This window comes from Falco naumanni, chromosome 6 (assembly GCF_017639655.2).
Source record: "Falco naumanni isolate bFalNau1 chromosome 6, bFalNau1.pat, whole genome shotgun sequence".
NCBI lineage: Eukaryota > Metazoa > Chordata > Aves > Falconiformes > Falconidae > Falco > Falco naumanni.
Window position 1 is genome coordinate 48,951,369 of NC_054059.1, and position 15,355 is coordinate 48,966,723.

Here is a 15,355-nt window from a genome sequence, read left to right on the forward strand (position 1 = left end):
CTCTATACCTTACAGACTGCCATGTAGGAGAGTCCACAGTCAGCAACAACCTAACTCTGCAGCATTCTGCAAAACTGGTGGCTTTAAAGGACAATCAAGTCAAAATTTATAAAAAGACAGCTCTGCCTGTTGGCACGCAATGACTGCCTGCTCATTGTACTGAGTCGTGTTCCCATCAACAAAAAGAGGTTACCCTGCCTGCACAGCACAGTTCTGACTTTTGGGCCACATAAGGCTTGATCCAAAGCTTGTCCACAGTCAGTAGAGCGTGTGTCAGGAGCGTGGCAGTTATTTCTAATAATGAAATACTAGAATTAGGTAGTGCATTGTACTCCACCTTGTGAAATCCTTCTAAAATTTTCTTCCTGTGCCCAAGAGAATGTGTATCCTGCATTAGCCTGTTTCCGTTTGTAAAATTACACAGTGCGGTGTGGCCTCTCTATGAGAATCAAGCTTTGTAGAGACTAAAACTATGTGAGGGTTCCCAGTGTCAAGATACATCTGTGCAAGGTCTCTTTGGCTACAAAAATGTACAAACCCAACACATAATGTCTAGTTTTAAGAATCAACATGAGGAGTGTGGACTTGGGCAGAGTGTGGTTTAAGAGTACTTGAGTAGTGTCAGTGCCAGTAGACTGCTGAATGGATTTAATTCAAGAACCCCTTTGCTCACCAGGCTCTAAAGTCTCCATAAATAAAAATTTAATATTTCAGCTCTGTTTATTCTATTATGAAAAGCTGAAAAGTGAGACATGGAAAAAAAAAGCAGTTTACAGTTTCCTGAAGTTTGAGAGAATTTAAGAAGTTTTATTTTGTCTTGAACTGCTATTTAAGTGCAAAAAGAAATTTCCTGTAGTCAGAAACTCTCTCTGCTTTTACAAATCCAAGTTTGCATCTTCCACCAGCTCAGGCAAAGCCAAAATGGTTTGGAACTTGGTGGAAAGTTTTTATAAATAGCATTTATCTCAGAAATAATATTGCTTTGTTTCAGTCTTGCATAGAACAAAAACACATTTGAGTTTTAAAAGCCTCCACAAGACTCTTTGCACTTGAGAAGTGGGGAAATGGAAACCAGCATGCTGTGCTGACTGGGCCCTCTGTAATTATCCCTCTTGGAGACAACCCTGGTTAAAAAGTTGCTGCCTCCCATGACAGCACCTGCTCTCACATTTTTAGTGGCAAGAGAGGAGCAGATCCAGTCTGGGAGCACTGTCTTTTGTGGGGACAAGTGATCTGCCACAAGTCGCAAGAAATGGCTGGAATGGTGGTGCTAATACAGGGCACTTTGTGAGGTGGCTACAACTCCCTGGCTAAAACACTCTCAACTGTTAGCACTTTGAATTTAAATATTGTCACTTTTACAATATTTTTCTCCCACTTAAAAGTTCTGCAGTCTCTGGGAATATGAAGTCCTACAGAAATTTTTTGGGAAATATATCAATCCAATATTATCATAAAATACTACATGATTCATGCTGTGCATTAGGCTATGTTTACTTCATAGACCTGGTTAGTGATCTTTCCTAGGTCAGAACCAAAAACTGTCATTCAGAGGTAGACTCCATCCACCTACATTTTAACTCACTAAATCCAGGCAGACACCTGGCTTCTCTTCCCCAGTCCATTGACATCTGAACCCAAAAGTCTTGTTCTGGCTGCTGGACAACACAGAATGGCTTGTGGGACCAGCTCCTCCACCCAATAAAACCACTAATGTCACAGAGAGGACTTTGCAAATTGACTTTTGATTTGCTACACAGGGTATACAGTTTTGGGTGATGCTTGTCCATGGGTCCCTTTTTTCCCTGCTCTTTTATTCATGTGTTACCTCTTGCCATTAGATTTTACCACAGTAGTTGACTTGGTATTTTAATACTGTTGAACTTTGCCTGTTTGATCAGCAGAGGTGCTGGAATCCGGAGACTGCTGCCAGCTCTTCCGCGCACTTCCCATATAACCTTGTATACCAGGCTTTTTTGCCAGGTAGTATCATCCTTACTGATGTTGATGAGCGTTTAAACACATGAGCAGTCCCACCCAGTGCTATGGGTGTAAGACACTCAAGCGAGCAATCACCAGCCTGAGCAAAGGTTACAAAATCTTGTGCATGAATTCTCTGCACATGGGTTAACTAGTAGGAGACAGTATTATTTAATTTCCTTGCAAAGTGTTGTAAGCTAAAATACTTAAGCAGCTTGAGAAGATACTGCGGAAGAGTGGTGCACTGCCAGTATGAAGTTATTAGGCTCCCCATGCTATGTTGTGATGTTCAGCAGCCCCAGTAAAGCGCTCTCCAAAGCCCGGGAGAGGAAACTTTCTCCCAGGTGTGAAATATTCTGGGTCAAGGCCCAATTACTGTCTCTGAGCTGTGCTCCCACCTGGCCTCCTGCAGAACTTCTCTCTCAGATCAAGCATCGTGATCACATTTTTAAAGATTTAATCTTTAATTAATCTCCTTTGAAGTGCATTACCAAAAAGCTTGACTGAAATCCATGCAGAACGTATCTGTTTTCCACATAAATTACCAGTTTGCCTGCTAGGGGAGTTGTTTGTTTCTTTGTTTCCCTTTGGAGGAAAAAAATATCCATTTTGTCTCTGCCTGGATGAGGAAAACAGGTCATGTTTAAAAAGATGTGGGCTAACACACTCTTAACACCGCCACCCCCAAACAAACCAGTGGTAAATGCTATTTAAAACAGGTTTAACATAGCTAAGAGATTAGGATCAGTCTTTGTCTCTACCCCAGCTACCTTGCTTTTAAGCGTGACCTCCTTTCCTTGCCTAGACAGATGCTCTTTGTCTGCTGGGACCACTCTGCTGTAAAGCCATCCTGACAGCTGCCTCACTTCCCAGTCTCTCCCAAAGGGCCAAGACTCTTCCAAGTGGTTTCCTCCTACTGAAAAGACTATAATTAGCTACTTCCCCCCTTTTTTCCTCTGTTTAAAACTGGCATTATACAGCCTTTCTTCCTATCTTCTGAAACCTCATCCCCCCTTCCTGTCTTGCTTTCGAACATATGGAAAAGGAAATGCTATGCTATGGGGGTATAAACACATTGTTTAACTAAGACAAAATGCCAGGTTTTATAGTTAAAAAAAAAATGAACGTTTTCTTCCTTTCCCATTAGGCTGTGACTTGTCCCTCTGTTACCCAAAATGCCTGTTACCTGTTTGTTTCTGAGCTATGGCTTCCTCTCCATTTTGCTGAACATTATTATTACCCTGCTTATTTTGGTAGCCTGAATATTAAGATTTCCTTTATCGCTCTAGTATCTTATTCTCCCCTATAGCTAAGTGATTGCATGTTATGTTTTTTCTGTCCATTTCTATCAGTAGAATAACTTTTGAAAATGTAAATCCAGCTGCAGCACTCACAGATTCAAAGATTTCAGCTAAGACTATGTTTTAAAAGTGTGTTAGGGAAAAATTCTTGGCTTATAAAGGATTTGAAGAAGTCTCCAAAATCTTATAAGCAGTGACATTTTCTTACAATAATACCATGTCAGTGTCAGATATCGTACATTTAAAAAGAATTTAGTGTCAGAATTTCTAAGCTTCTCCAAAAAAAAACCCCAAACGCAGCATCTTCTAAAAAATGGCACTTCAAATTTATGAAACTCATCTTAGTTAAAACAAATCATGCATCGGCTTTTCCCTGCTCAATTACGCAGGTCTCAAAGCTCAGTTCACCAAAGAAATTACTGAAAAGCTATTTTAAATTATTTCATCTGCTAGTTTATCCAACTCAAGCTTCTTAATCAAAACGTGACAATTAGCATTCCATTGTAATTTAATACAAACATATTCTTTTGTAATTTAATACAAATGTATACCTTTCTAATTTGTTACAAATTTACTTCTTTGTAATTTATTACAAAGGAGAATACCTTTACAAAATAGTTTTCTAGCTTTTTGTGTAGGCTTTGGCAAGTACAGTGTTATCTACTGAACTATATGTGTTCAAAAATAAATGTTCAAAAAAAAAAACAAACCAGCAGTTCTGAATTATTATAGAAGCATAGCTGCTAGTACCTACTTCCTTTTAGCTTTCTAGCCTAGGACATTTTGTAGGACACGTTTACTTTGCCAGTTAAAAGTCCTGTGTCAGTCTTGGTCTTGAGAAACCCTGAAATGTTGTTTGTTTCTACACTTTGTTCCTGTTGGTTCTATCCATCAGTTCATAAATCTGAAGTCTTTCATTTGCTGAATCCAGCATCTCCACCTAATCTAAAGGGATTCAGTGTGTTTATAAACATTAATTTCCAAGATAATTACCCTATCAGACCCACAGAATAGCACCCATTTAAGTTTTGTCTCTCAAACTACACAGATTACATGCTATAAAAATCTCACTTATTCCTTCTCTACTGCTCTACATAAAACCTGCTTCCAGCTCTTCTGCTAAGGTTTTTTTTCTCTGACACGGTCCACAGTCAAGCAAGGATTGGCCCAAATAGCTAGAGATATGGAAACTGAATTTAAGGCGCACATTTACAAGATATTGAGCTGCATAAGGAATACAATGGTAAATAATCAGTGACTATTGTAACCTTGGATAACTTAGGGAAGGCTTTGTCTGCTGGCCGCATTCACAGTGTTCTAGGCAGCAGGCTGTTAGCTCAGAGGAGTACAGAGAAGGACAATAAAACAAGCAAGGAATTGGGAGAAGAACTGCTGTATGAAAAGAGCGAAATAGATAGGAATGTATTCCTGAGAAAATGAGGTGGTGGGTAAGTGGGGAGCTGATGGAAGGATAGCCATCAGAGAATGTATATGCCAAAATAAAAGCTCCCACTATCATAATCCCAAAACCAAAGTGGACATCTGATGAAATTCAGAGTCAAAAAATGAAAAAAATATGAAATAAAATTATTCTGAATTTCTACTTTCTAAGGATTTGAAGACAATTCACCTCTGACAAGAGTTAGTTTTGCCCAGCAATACAGAACAGCCACCTTCCTGTTGAAAGAAAACAGGTGTTGTCGAATAAGCAATACAGCTTTCCAATTAAAAATAGTCATGGAGGAAGATAAGAAGTAAACCTTTATTAATTAGCATTACCTGGAGGAATTTCTGGTAGTCAAAATGCAGTTAGTTGAACAGGAAAATGTCTAAGATGTGAGCAGTTTCATTTATGCTCTTACAAAACTCGGAGGCTATTCAAGATCTTTATTCTACACCTTGTCTAAACCCAAACTTATTGCTGGGTTTTCACAGTCAGGTTCTCTGGTATTGTAGGCTGTACACTCGTGAGCTAAGCGTATACCCTAGTAACTCAAGCGTGCATGGGAACGTTCCCAGACACGGAGGCTGATTGGCATGGCACAGCTCACATCCCTGCTGGTGAACACTCTCCGTGTGGCTGCCTCAAACTGCCCGTTGGGAACGGTCCCTGTAACATTATTGTTCTCCGCCTATGCCAATAAGTACTTTAGGAGGGCACTAGTTAGTATGGGCTAAACTGGAGCCAGGGAACAATCTGCTAGTTTACCCATGTAAATGATTGTATTTAGCCTGCCAGTACTGGCAGTCACAGAAAACTGGCAAACCTTTGGGATTTCTGATGATAAAAGTAGTCCTGTAGATGCTTGGTTCTGGTTTGTTGGTATTAGCACAGGCATATTCTGCATGGATTGATGTTCAGAGCGACAGCAGTGTGCCAGTTCCAGAGTTTTCATGACTATGTGGTATCAGAAAGGAGAATTGTTAAGTGTCATGGGGAGAACTTATGCTGAAGTTAAGGAGAACCCCATGAGATGTTCTGCCATAAGGGTTACACAGTAAAATAAATGGTTCTTTTGTTTGACCAGTAAGATGCCAATCTGATTTGAACAGGAATACACTTACACTGTGACATCCTTTATCAGTGGAGGCAACTTTTTACTTAAGAAAAAAAAATAGTGGTACAAGAACACAAAGCTGACATCAACGTACAGAATCATAGAATGGTTTGGGTTGGAAGGGACCTTAAAGATCATCTAGTTCCAACCCCCCTGCCATGGGCAGGGACACCTTCTACTAGACCAGGTTGCCCAAAGCCACGTCCAACCTGACCTAAAAAAGATAATTACACTTTTCAAGTTTTATCCCAAAATTACCTTTAGCCCCTAATGCAGCCAGGGCACTTCCCCGCATGTTTCTGCCACTGGCAGCCGAGGATAAGCCTTAGAGAGCAAAGTGCAGCAGCAGCAGTGGCAGAATCATCTCTGCCAGGCCCCAGCCCTCTGTTGATTCAGGTTGTTACTGAGCCAACAGCAATTTTTGCTGCATAGTAGTTCATCTGCTGATGCTTTAAATAGGAGACTGTGCCCCATCCCCTTGCTTGACTGGCTTACTGAAAGCCCATGGCAGAATCTGCTGGTTTAACTTTTCCACAGGATGGTAACATTCAAATTATTTTGACATGGTGAAACCTGGACTCTGCTAAGAGGTAGGAAAAATAATAAATGTTATTAGGTTACTCTGAACTGTCTGTTGGCATTCACATCCCAGAAGCCAACTGGTAGGAATAACAGCTATCAGGGTCAGTTACTTTGGAAAGACACTTGAAGCAAAACCTGCTGGTTAATGGGGATACCTGGAGGAGGCATGTTGTCAGAGGAATGCAGCTGGACACAGCCTGAAGTGCCCTCACATCCCCTGTAATTAAACATAACAGAAGTCAAGATTTCTCTTCAGACAAAATACTTGTAAGGAAGACTTCATACCTTACCAAAAAAAAAAAGAGATGTCAGACAATTACTGCACAGTACAAAATCCAAGCCTGTAACACAGCCAGAGGTATTTGGCCAAGGACAGCGAGCCAGCGGCGACTGCTGCAGCAGAAACTGCTGTAGATTTGGCTGCAGAGACGTTTCCAGGCAGTCAGCTGGTGTGAAGGGAAAAACGGCATCTACATGGACCAGAGACATCACTGCCGGACCAGATCAGGGTATTCCAATGGCTGAGTTAAAGAAGCAGTCCTCTTTGTTTAAAGGAAGCACATCTTTCTATTGCACTGGCCATAGGATACGTGGTTTTGTCTCTTAGCTTCAGGTTAACAGCCTTTTTGCAGAAGTTCCTCTCTGTCTGTTCCCATCCTCTCCCAAATCATGAGACTGAGAGGCTGGAGAGTTTAAGTCTATAAGGCTGGAGAGTTTAAGTCTATAAATCGTCTGTCCTTGAGGAGGTCTGCAGTTATAACTGCTTTTGTACAAAGAAGCATCTGAGCAGCTGTAGCCTGAGAAAAAAAAACAAATGGTTGTTGCCAGCTGGGGTCAAAGCTGAACCTCAGCAGGGTTTGGTTGGGAACTGCTAGGGAGTGGTGGAGAGGTTCGTAGTGGAAGAAGTGGCCTGGAGAATGCAATCAAAAATGGTTTTCTGTGTGTTGGGGAAAACAGCTCAGCAGGTTAGGAACCCACCGTAGGGACCAGGATGAGGGAAGGCTCTGATTTTTATCTCTGTGTTGCAGCTGCCTCACTGGTGCATGGTGGTCTATGGTGCCAAGGGCTTACCTCTCCACAGAGACACTGTGGGCCTGAAAAAGTGCTAGGAAACTCTTCTTGTCAATTTGACTGTCATTAAATGTTTGAGGGAAAAGAAATTTCTGGGTGTGATGTGGAATTTAAAGCTTCAAACTTGTCCTTTAAGCCAAAGAAGGAGCCAGTTTGGAAGCACAATAAATGTGCTGGTTATTGGAAAGGTGTGCAAAACATTCAGTGTGGCTACAGTCCTTTGCCCAGAGGGCCACGATGATAATTAGGATGGCCAGGAACTGCCACCATACCATGATAAAGCTATAAAGGTATAGTAGCTATGACAGGCGAACACCAGCTATCTCCTGATAAAGAACACCTTTTGGATAAATACATTACCACAGACAAACTGAATTATGTGATATGCTGAAAAAATGCACAGGTGGGGTTCAAGCAAAGGAGAAAGGGTACTTTGTGGTACAACAGGTCCTTTTTTTGTCCTCAGCATTTCTTAGGTAAAATCACTCTGACCGATTCTAAATGTCAGCCGTTAGTTGAATAGCATAGAGCTTTTTTATTTCTTCAGTGACTATTTTTGATGTTGAGAACAGCTGTGTTCAGTCTTTTTTCTTAAAAAAAAAAAAAAAAAGGAATAGAGCCTGGGATCTGAAAAAATTGGCTTTGTGTAGCTAACCACAAGCAGGGCACATGACTGAGTGCTGCATCTGCTATGTTTCCCTTCAGTTCAAACAGTTTGGACAAAAATATTCTGTAAACTTAAAGGGAAATTCTCTATTTACAGAATGCATTTAGAGCTCCTCATTAAAGCAAGCTTCAAATTTTACCCCACTATCAAAAAAGAAAAAAAAGATAATCTGTACTCTGGAAAAGAGAGCTGCAGAATTTACTCCCCTCTGTCTCCTCTCTTTAACCTCAGTGTAAGGGTCAGATTTCTAGGAAATATTTGTAGATTTTTGGACATCTGCCTTTCCAGGATAGCTAGAGCTACCTGCATGGCTGTTTCTGGTAATTTGAAGAAAAGACATGTCAGCTAGTTTGAACATCTTAATACTCACGTGCAGAAAGATATGAAGCACTTAAATCCCTAAGATATCATTTTTATTTTAGCACTGATAATAAATTAAGTGCTTGAGTAGACTTACTGGTCTCGCTAGTAATAGTGGATTTTTCAAAAATATTTGAATACCTACACTTACAAGGTATCTTGGAACTTCTAACTATTTACTACTCCTACTAATGAATGATACTGCGCCCTGCAACCAAAGAAAAATGCTTTTTTGCAAAACCAAATCTGAGGCAGTGATTACAAAAAATTTCATAGATACTTGAAATTTTCTGACCTGCCCACAGTCGCATAATTTCCTCAGCAGCAATGCAAGGTATGCAGCCTACAAAGCCTCTTTTGTAGCCCGTCATCTAGCCACAGGCTTTGCTTTTTCTTCTGTTGTACATTATCTCTTTACTAGGATAGCATGGTCTTTTTTAGCTACAATGTACAAAATGGAATCACACAAACTAGGGTAAAAAGGGACCTCAAATTTCCAAGCTCCTTCCTCAAGACAGGAAAAACTATGTAAAAGGACTACATCTAGTTATAATATAATGAAATTCATGAAAGCTTTTACTTTCTCTCTTTTCTTTATCCCCCTTCGGGCTTGTCTGGGCTAAAAGACAGTTTATGCACTGGAGATCTAACATGGATTGACACAGCAGAGAAATATATATGCACTAGCAAGAGGCTTCATAACTTCCTTTAGCTGCAGGACACCTAAACCCTACTACAGAAAATGCAGATGAACAATAGCTCCTGGAAATTCATATTGCTTTGCATTTTCTTTGGAGCTGTTCTCATCACCTGGACCTGTGTTCATCAAAGATGGCCTCATGAATGCTGGGGGGCTGCTGATCAGCAGCTTCTTTCTATGAATTAATTCCATTGTCAATTATTTCTAAAGGACAGTGGCTCAAAACAAGATTTAAGTGGTAAAGGACACTATGGCCTAGTTTAGTCTTTTGATGTTCTCACCATATAAATGCCCCAGGACTGAATTTCTTGTGTATGGAAGCACAGCCTGCCAGAGACCCTGAAATCCCCCAAATTTGCATGATGAGAACACAAAAAAATGTAGTGAAATAATAAATCTGTTAGAATTGGAAAAGCACAAGCAGTCTGAAAACTCATAATCACATTGCTCAAAAACATCTGTTGGTGTCATGGGGAAAAAAGTATGAGTGAATGCTGTGCTCTGAAATGCTGGAGAGCAAACACTAAACCAGGGATATAACACATTCGAGATCCGTGTTGGTCGGGTCAGTAAAATGATAATTTATTTTTATAAAGGAGCGCACCTAACTTAGTCGTGACAAACAGCATTTATCCGTATGCATGATCACTATCACAATGCAGAGCATAGCATGCCTTACAATGGTTTGATACTGACTGTGCCGTTCATTTGGATGAAAATGCAATATATGTCAAGTGCCCATAGATTTGCTCCGATTTCATTCAGCTGCCTTGAAGAGTGCAGCCCGGTGCTATGCTGGCAGGCTCATAGAGTGCCACCGCTCCCCTCCACAGAAGCTTGGAGACCGGAGCAATGGGGCTCAAATCTGTCAGGTTAGTCCTACAGCCTTCTGTAGCTTTCTCCTCAATGAGCCACTCAGTGAGGATGGATAACTGGACCACCATCTAGTCGTGACTGCAAAGAATAATTAATGACAACTTTAGTACAATTAGCAATCTGTGTGCCAGAAGACAATTTAGGTGCAATCCTTGGCTTCTTAATGTTAATAGGACCTCATCATAGATGTACTTGTACCTTTAATCGAAGTATGTAGCAGATCACACTCCTGTTGCTTTGCTTGTTGAGGCTGCAATCCCCTGAGACAGCAGGGTATGGCAGCCGGCAGAGCCCTTCCACCACGACAGGAAAAAATGGAAATAAGCCACAGGCAGTCAGCACTCCGGCTGGAAAGGGTCAGTGGTGGTAAGGATCAATAGTGCTAATGGTATCTCACTTTTGCTAAGGCTTGCAAACAGCAAAACGGAAATATTTATACCTTTTAAAATATGCTTTTTACTAAACTGTATTCTATTTTTCAGGAAAACAGCGTTCAAACCCCATTGATCTCAGCAGGCCTTGCACTGAAACCCAAATGAATATAAAGTATGAACAAAAAATCCAAATGCAAACCAGCTAAAGTGCATGATACGTATGCACGCACAAGTGCCCTACCTCAGGCATAAGTATGTATATTATAGTACCAATCAGTGTACAGGTCAGAAAGGAATGCATAAAGTATGAATGATATTAGTGTTAAGTGTTTCAGGAAATCTGTTCTATTCCTTGTACAAGAAAGCATGATTCATTGTATCATTTCTTTCAAAGCTTATACTGCTAAAAAAAATACATACCTCTATCACTGACTGTTCTGCTGTAAAGGCAGAAAAAGAATGCTAAATTGGTCAAAATGTTTGTTACACTTAAAGGAGAACAGGGAGACAAAGAGTTGTTTCACATACTGTTATCTAAAGAAAGAACAGATCATCGTGACCAAGCAACTTCCTAACTGTTGCAGCTGTGGAACGCATCCATAAAGATCTGCACCCGGTGTTTAATCCACACATCTTCCCCTCCCTCAAGTTGATCAGATTTGCGCTGAAACATGACCTTTCCAATCAGCTTCGCAAAAAAATGAAAAAAGTGCTCTCAAAAAATTGACAGTGTCCAGAAGTGTATTGCAACAACGTTTTGCCTCTGGAACAGTCACCTTTTCTTTTCTTTTTTTTTTTTTTTTAATCTGTAGTTTTTTCATACCTTCAATGGTCAGCAGCAGTTGTTATGGATTTTTAAACAGAAAACTGAATCCAGGGGGTCCATCATGACTTAAAACCCTCAGCTTCACAAAGATGTGTTAAAAAACACCAAACATCACCCTCAGAATACACAATTTAGCACGGCATAGTATCGCATTTTTCCCCCAGTGTAGAGAAAACAGTGTATTCATGCACAGCACAAAGCCAGTATTAGCTGTGTGTTTGTTGAAAACTTAACAATGTTAAGCCAGAACTTACCCTGGAAAAGGCCCACATAGTGTGCCACAGTTCAGATAATAATGGTGTTTGATTACCAGCTCTGAGGAGACAAACCCCTGAAGTCAAAAGCAGATATGTGAAGCATAGTTTTTCTCAGAACTGCTTATTCAGAGACAAATTTGGAGACTGAAAAACTCAGAGGAATTTGGGTGCAATTTTGGGTGCATTTTTCTAAAGCAGCTTTTATGAACTAGGGAAGCCTTGACCTAACATCCTACAGTATTTCAGGACTGGTTGCCTTACTGGTTTGATAGCGATCTTCCAGCACCAGGTGCAGAATAAGATTGAAAAGTGTGTCTGTAATCTCTTGAGCACCATTTTAAACTGCCATATAAAATTCTGGGTAAATGAGAGGCTATCGTGCTTTGGTGCAAACACCATATGATTCAAGAGTTCACGGCCTTTCTAGCCAAAGACTTTCAACATGCAAGAAAGGAAAATAATCCTCATAACATGTGTCATGAAATGTATTTTTCAGATAGAGGTTGGAAATGACACCATGATGTACAGAGCAACGTACAATGGGATTCAGCAGCTGCTCCCCCTGTTGCTCTGTACAGATAACGTTATCTTTCATGGATGTGGCAGCTTCTGTTGTTTTCTGTCCAGTTTTGGGGGAGAGGAGGAGACAGGATAGGAGTAAGCAATATTTTATCTATATTGCTCTCTAATAAACTTCTCAGAAACACCAAAGAAATTGAGTTGACCTAACTCTGAAACAGAAGCATTGGCGAGTTGAGAGGAAACACAGCACCCAAAGAACCTCTTGGGCAGAGGTGCGTGAAGCTGTATGGATATGACTTCTAAAGGGGAAGAACACACTACTACTATTTTTGATTTGTAAACTAAGACATTGCCTGAACAGTTCGCAGTGCTTAGCAACATGGTTTACTGATTGACTTGGCAGTCCTGGGTTAATGGTTGCAATTGATGATCTCAAAGGTATTTTCCAACCTAAATGATTCTGTGATTCTATGATTAATTGTAAGGCTTTGGAAATGTGAAAACTCTACCCCTTCTTAAAACGAGAGGTGTATTGGGTGATTAAGGTAAACATGATAATTAAAAGGAGTAAGAAAAGCTTGAAACGTTTTTGTAATTACTTTCTAGTCATTGTTAGGCTTTCCTGATTAATGTAGTTAGAAATCTTGAGCTAAAAGCATCTAGTATGAAACTGATGTTATCGTACACACCACACTGATAGCCTCTCAACCAAGAAAAAAAAATCACTTCTTACTTTATAAAACACCTTTGAAAATAAAGAGCTAGGACAATATACTCTTATTATGCCTCCTGCAAAGACTTTGGAAATACATGTATTTGACAGACTGCTCCATTTGCAAAGTTGTTGCTACTGAAGATAATTTTTCCTCAAAATTCCTCCACAGCTGTGGTAAATGCCTTGGGGCCACCTGAGTCACTCCTGGGCATCACCTAGGTAATGCTAAGGGAACAGCGGGCTAGCAGGGAGAAATCCAAGGTGCACTACCTCAAGGAGCTCCTGAGGACAGTAGCTTAGAAACAGAAACCATAGTTCTTTCTCCAGATGGTTTTCAGCTTGAAGGTTATCTGAATAACCTTATTTTTTCTTTATCATTCCCCACCACGTTTGCATAAGTCAGAACGTACAAGGTCAATGACTTTCCATGATCTTGAAGCTACAGGCAGGCCTTGCCCAGCGGAGCACAGTATTCGGCAAATAGTTCTCCATGTCCTTTCTCAGAGTCCGTCTTTAATTAAAAAATTTGCATAGCACTGTTGGCAGGAGGTTTTCATTTGATGAGGCTCTGCAACAAATCACTTCTTGCTGAACTTTGCTGCACCAGTTGTTCCTGGGAACTACTGCAGGCAAGTTAGCTGCAAAAGTACACGCTTAGTGGAGATCTGTAGAGAGATCTTTAAAAACAATGTCACTTATGTGCTAGGTAAGGGATTTTCTTATGTTATTGGTTTTTTTCTGGGGTGGAGATATTTAACTATTATAGCATATGTTGGGGCTTTAGTGCAAAGTGAATAATGAGCCAGTTGCGTTTGAAAGCTGGTAAGCTCCACACAGAGCACTTGACTTTCAACCTACCAAATGTTTAAATATGTAAACAACCCCACTGAAGTCACTAAGATTTCTTACATGTCTTATGCTAAGCAAATATCTAGTCGTAATTAACTTGGACTCATCTTGGTAGCAGAAAATCAACTAATTTAGAAAATTTTGGAAATTTTAGGTGGTTTCATTAGCAATTTGTTGGTATTTGGTGCTTTCTGTTAAGCAGTAATAAAGCTTGCAGGTAAAAGAGACATGTGTGTGCAATCCAAAGTGATTCCTAAGAATGTGTTTGCTAACGCAAGAATTAATGGCAATTAATTGCAAATAGTATTGGAAAGATCCCATTAAAAATAATCTTCCTGTAACATTCTCTCACCCTGAAAGAAATGTTAGTGTTTCCTTCATCCCTCAAAGTTGTCAAGCAAGGCTTATTTTTAGGAGTACCTCACAGTGGAAAACTGTAAGCTGGAGATTTTAAGCATAGAGGGTCTGAATAAATCATGACTTTGTTCTTCATTCCCCAGATGGAAAGCAGTGCTCTGTTAGAGCATACCGGTTACCAGCTGTAGACTAAGCTATTCTGGCAGTTGTTCTGACCACAGGTAAAGAATGACACAGACTCGAGCTTATGCAAGAGCCACAAATTTATTATAAACCACACAGCAAAACATAGCATCTGGTGAAGGTATAAAGCTTGCTTCACACACCTATCAGTTGGGGATCGCTAAACAAGGCAATGCTGGGTCTCTTAACTTCACACCTCTAATCCTTTTTATAAGAAGCTCATTGGATGAGCAGGTCAAACCATACAATGTTGGAAAGACTGTTGGCAAGAAGGTGGAGGAACGGGGTCCCTTAGTACAGAGACAAAGGCAGCTTCGCAGGGTTTTGCTGCTATAGTGGATGAAATACCAGCCTAGGAGGGACCCACATGGCAAAACTGATCCTTAATACAATACCTCAGCATAACAGTGGTGTTGTAAAAGGTCAGTTGTGGGCCACACACAGAGGTTTTCCTTTAGCTACTGCTTTTATAAAGAATAAAAAGTTGGAAACATTGCATTTAATTGGATTCTGAAACATTTTAAAACTGCAGTAGACTTTTGAAAACTTCTGAAGTTCATCAGTTCAATCACTCTAAAAACGGTGGTGCCTGAACAGCCAGCTTCTTCCTCATTCCTCATCCTCACTCTCCATAGAAACTATGTCACTGGTCCCAGCTGGAAAATTCTTTCCAGCTTAAAAGAACTGTGAACATATTTTTCTCTTTTAACAAAGCTGTCTCACTGAGAAACTATACCAATAGCAGAAGAGAAACCTGTGATTTCTATGGACAAGGAAATGCAGATGTAAAGAATTATGCAGCTTCCCAACAGCCCACCTGCCTCTTAGGGCTCTCCTTGGCAGCCCTGATGGTTACACTGTGTATTTACTTCTACAGAATGGAAACACCTCCCGATTCCAAGCCAGCCAAGTCTACATACGTAGACGAGAAGCTGCACTTTTTGGATGGTGCAGTACCTTGCACTACCCCTGCCACTGGGTTTTTCCATCCCTTTTGTTTTAGCCTCCCATCAGGTCCCTCCTGCAGGCTGGAAATGCGTGGGTCTGAAGTTAATCGGTTGGGGTCACAGTTAGTTTTTATGAGGCGGCCGTAGAGCACCCAACAGGAACGTACCCACCCTGACCAGCTCCCTGGTGGTCGTAACGGCCCGGCTGAAAGGGGTCAGGGACATGGCAC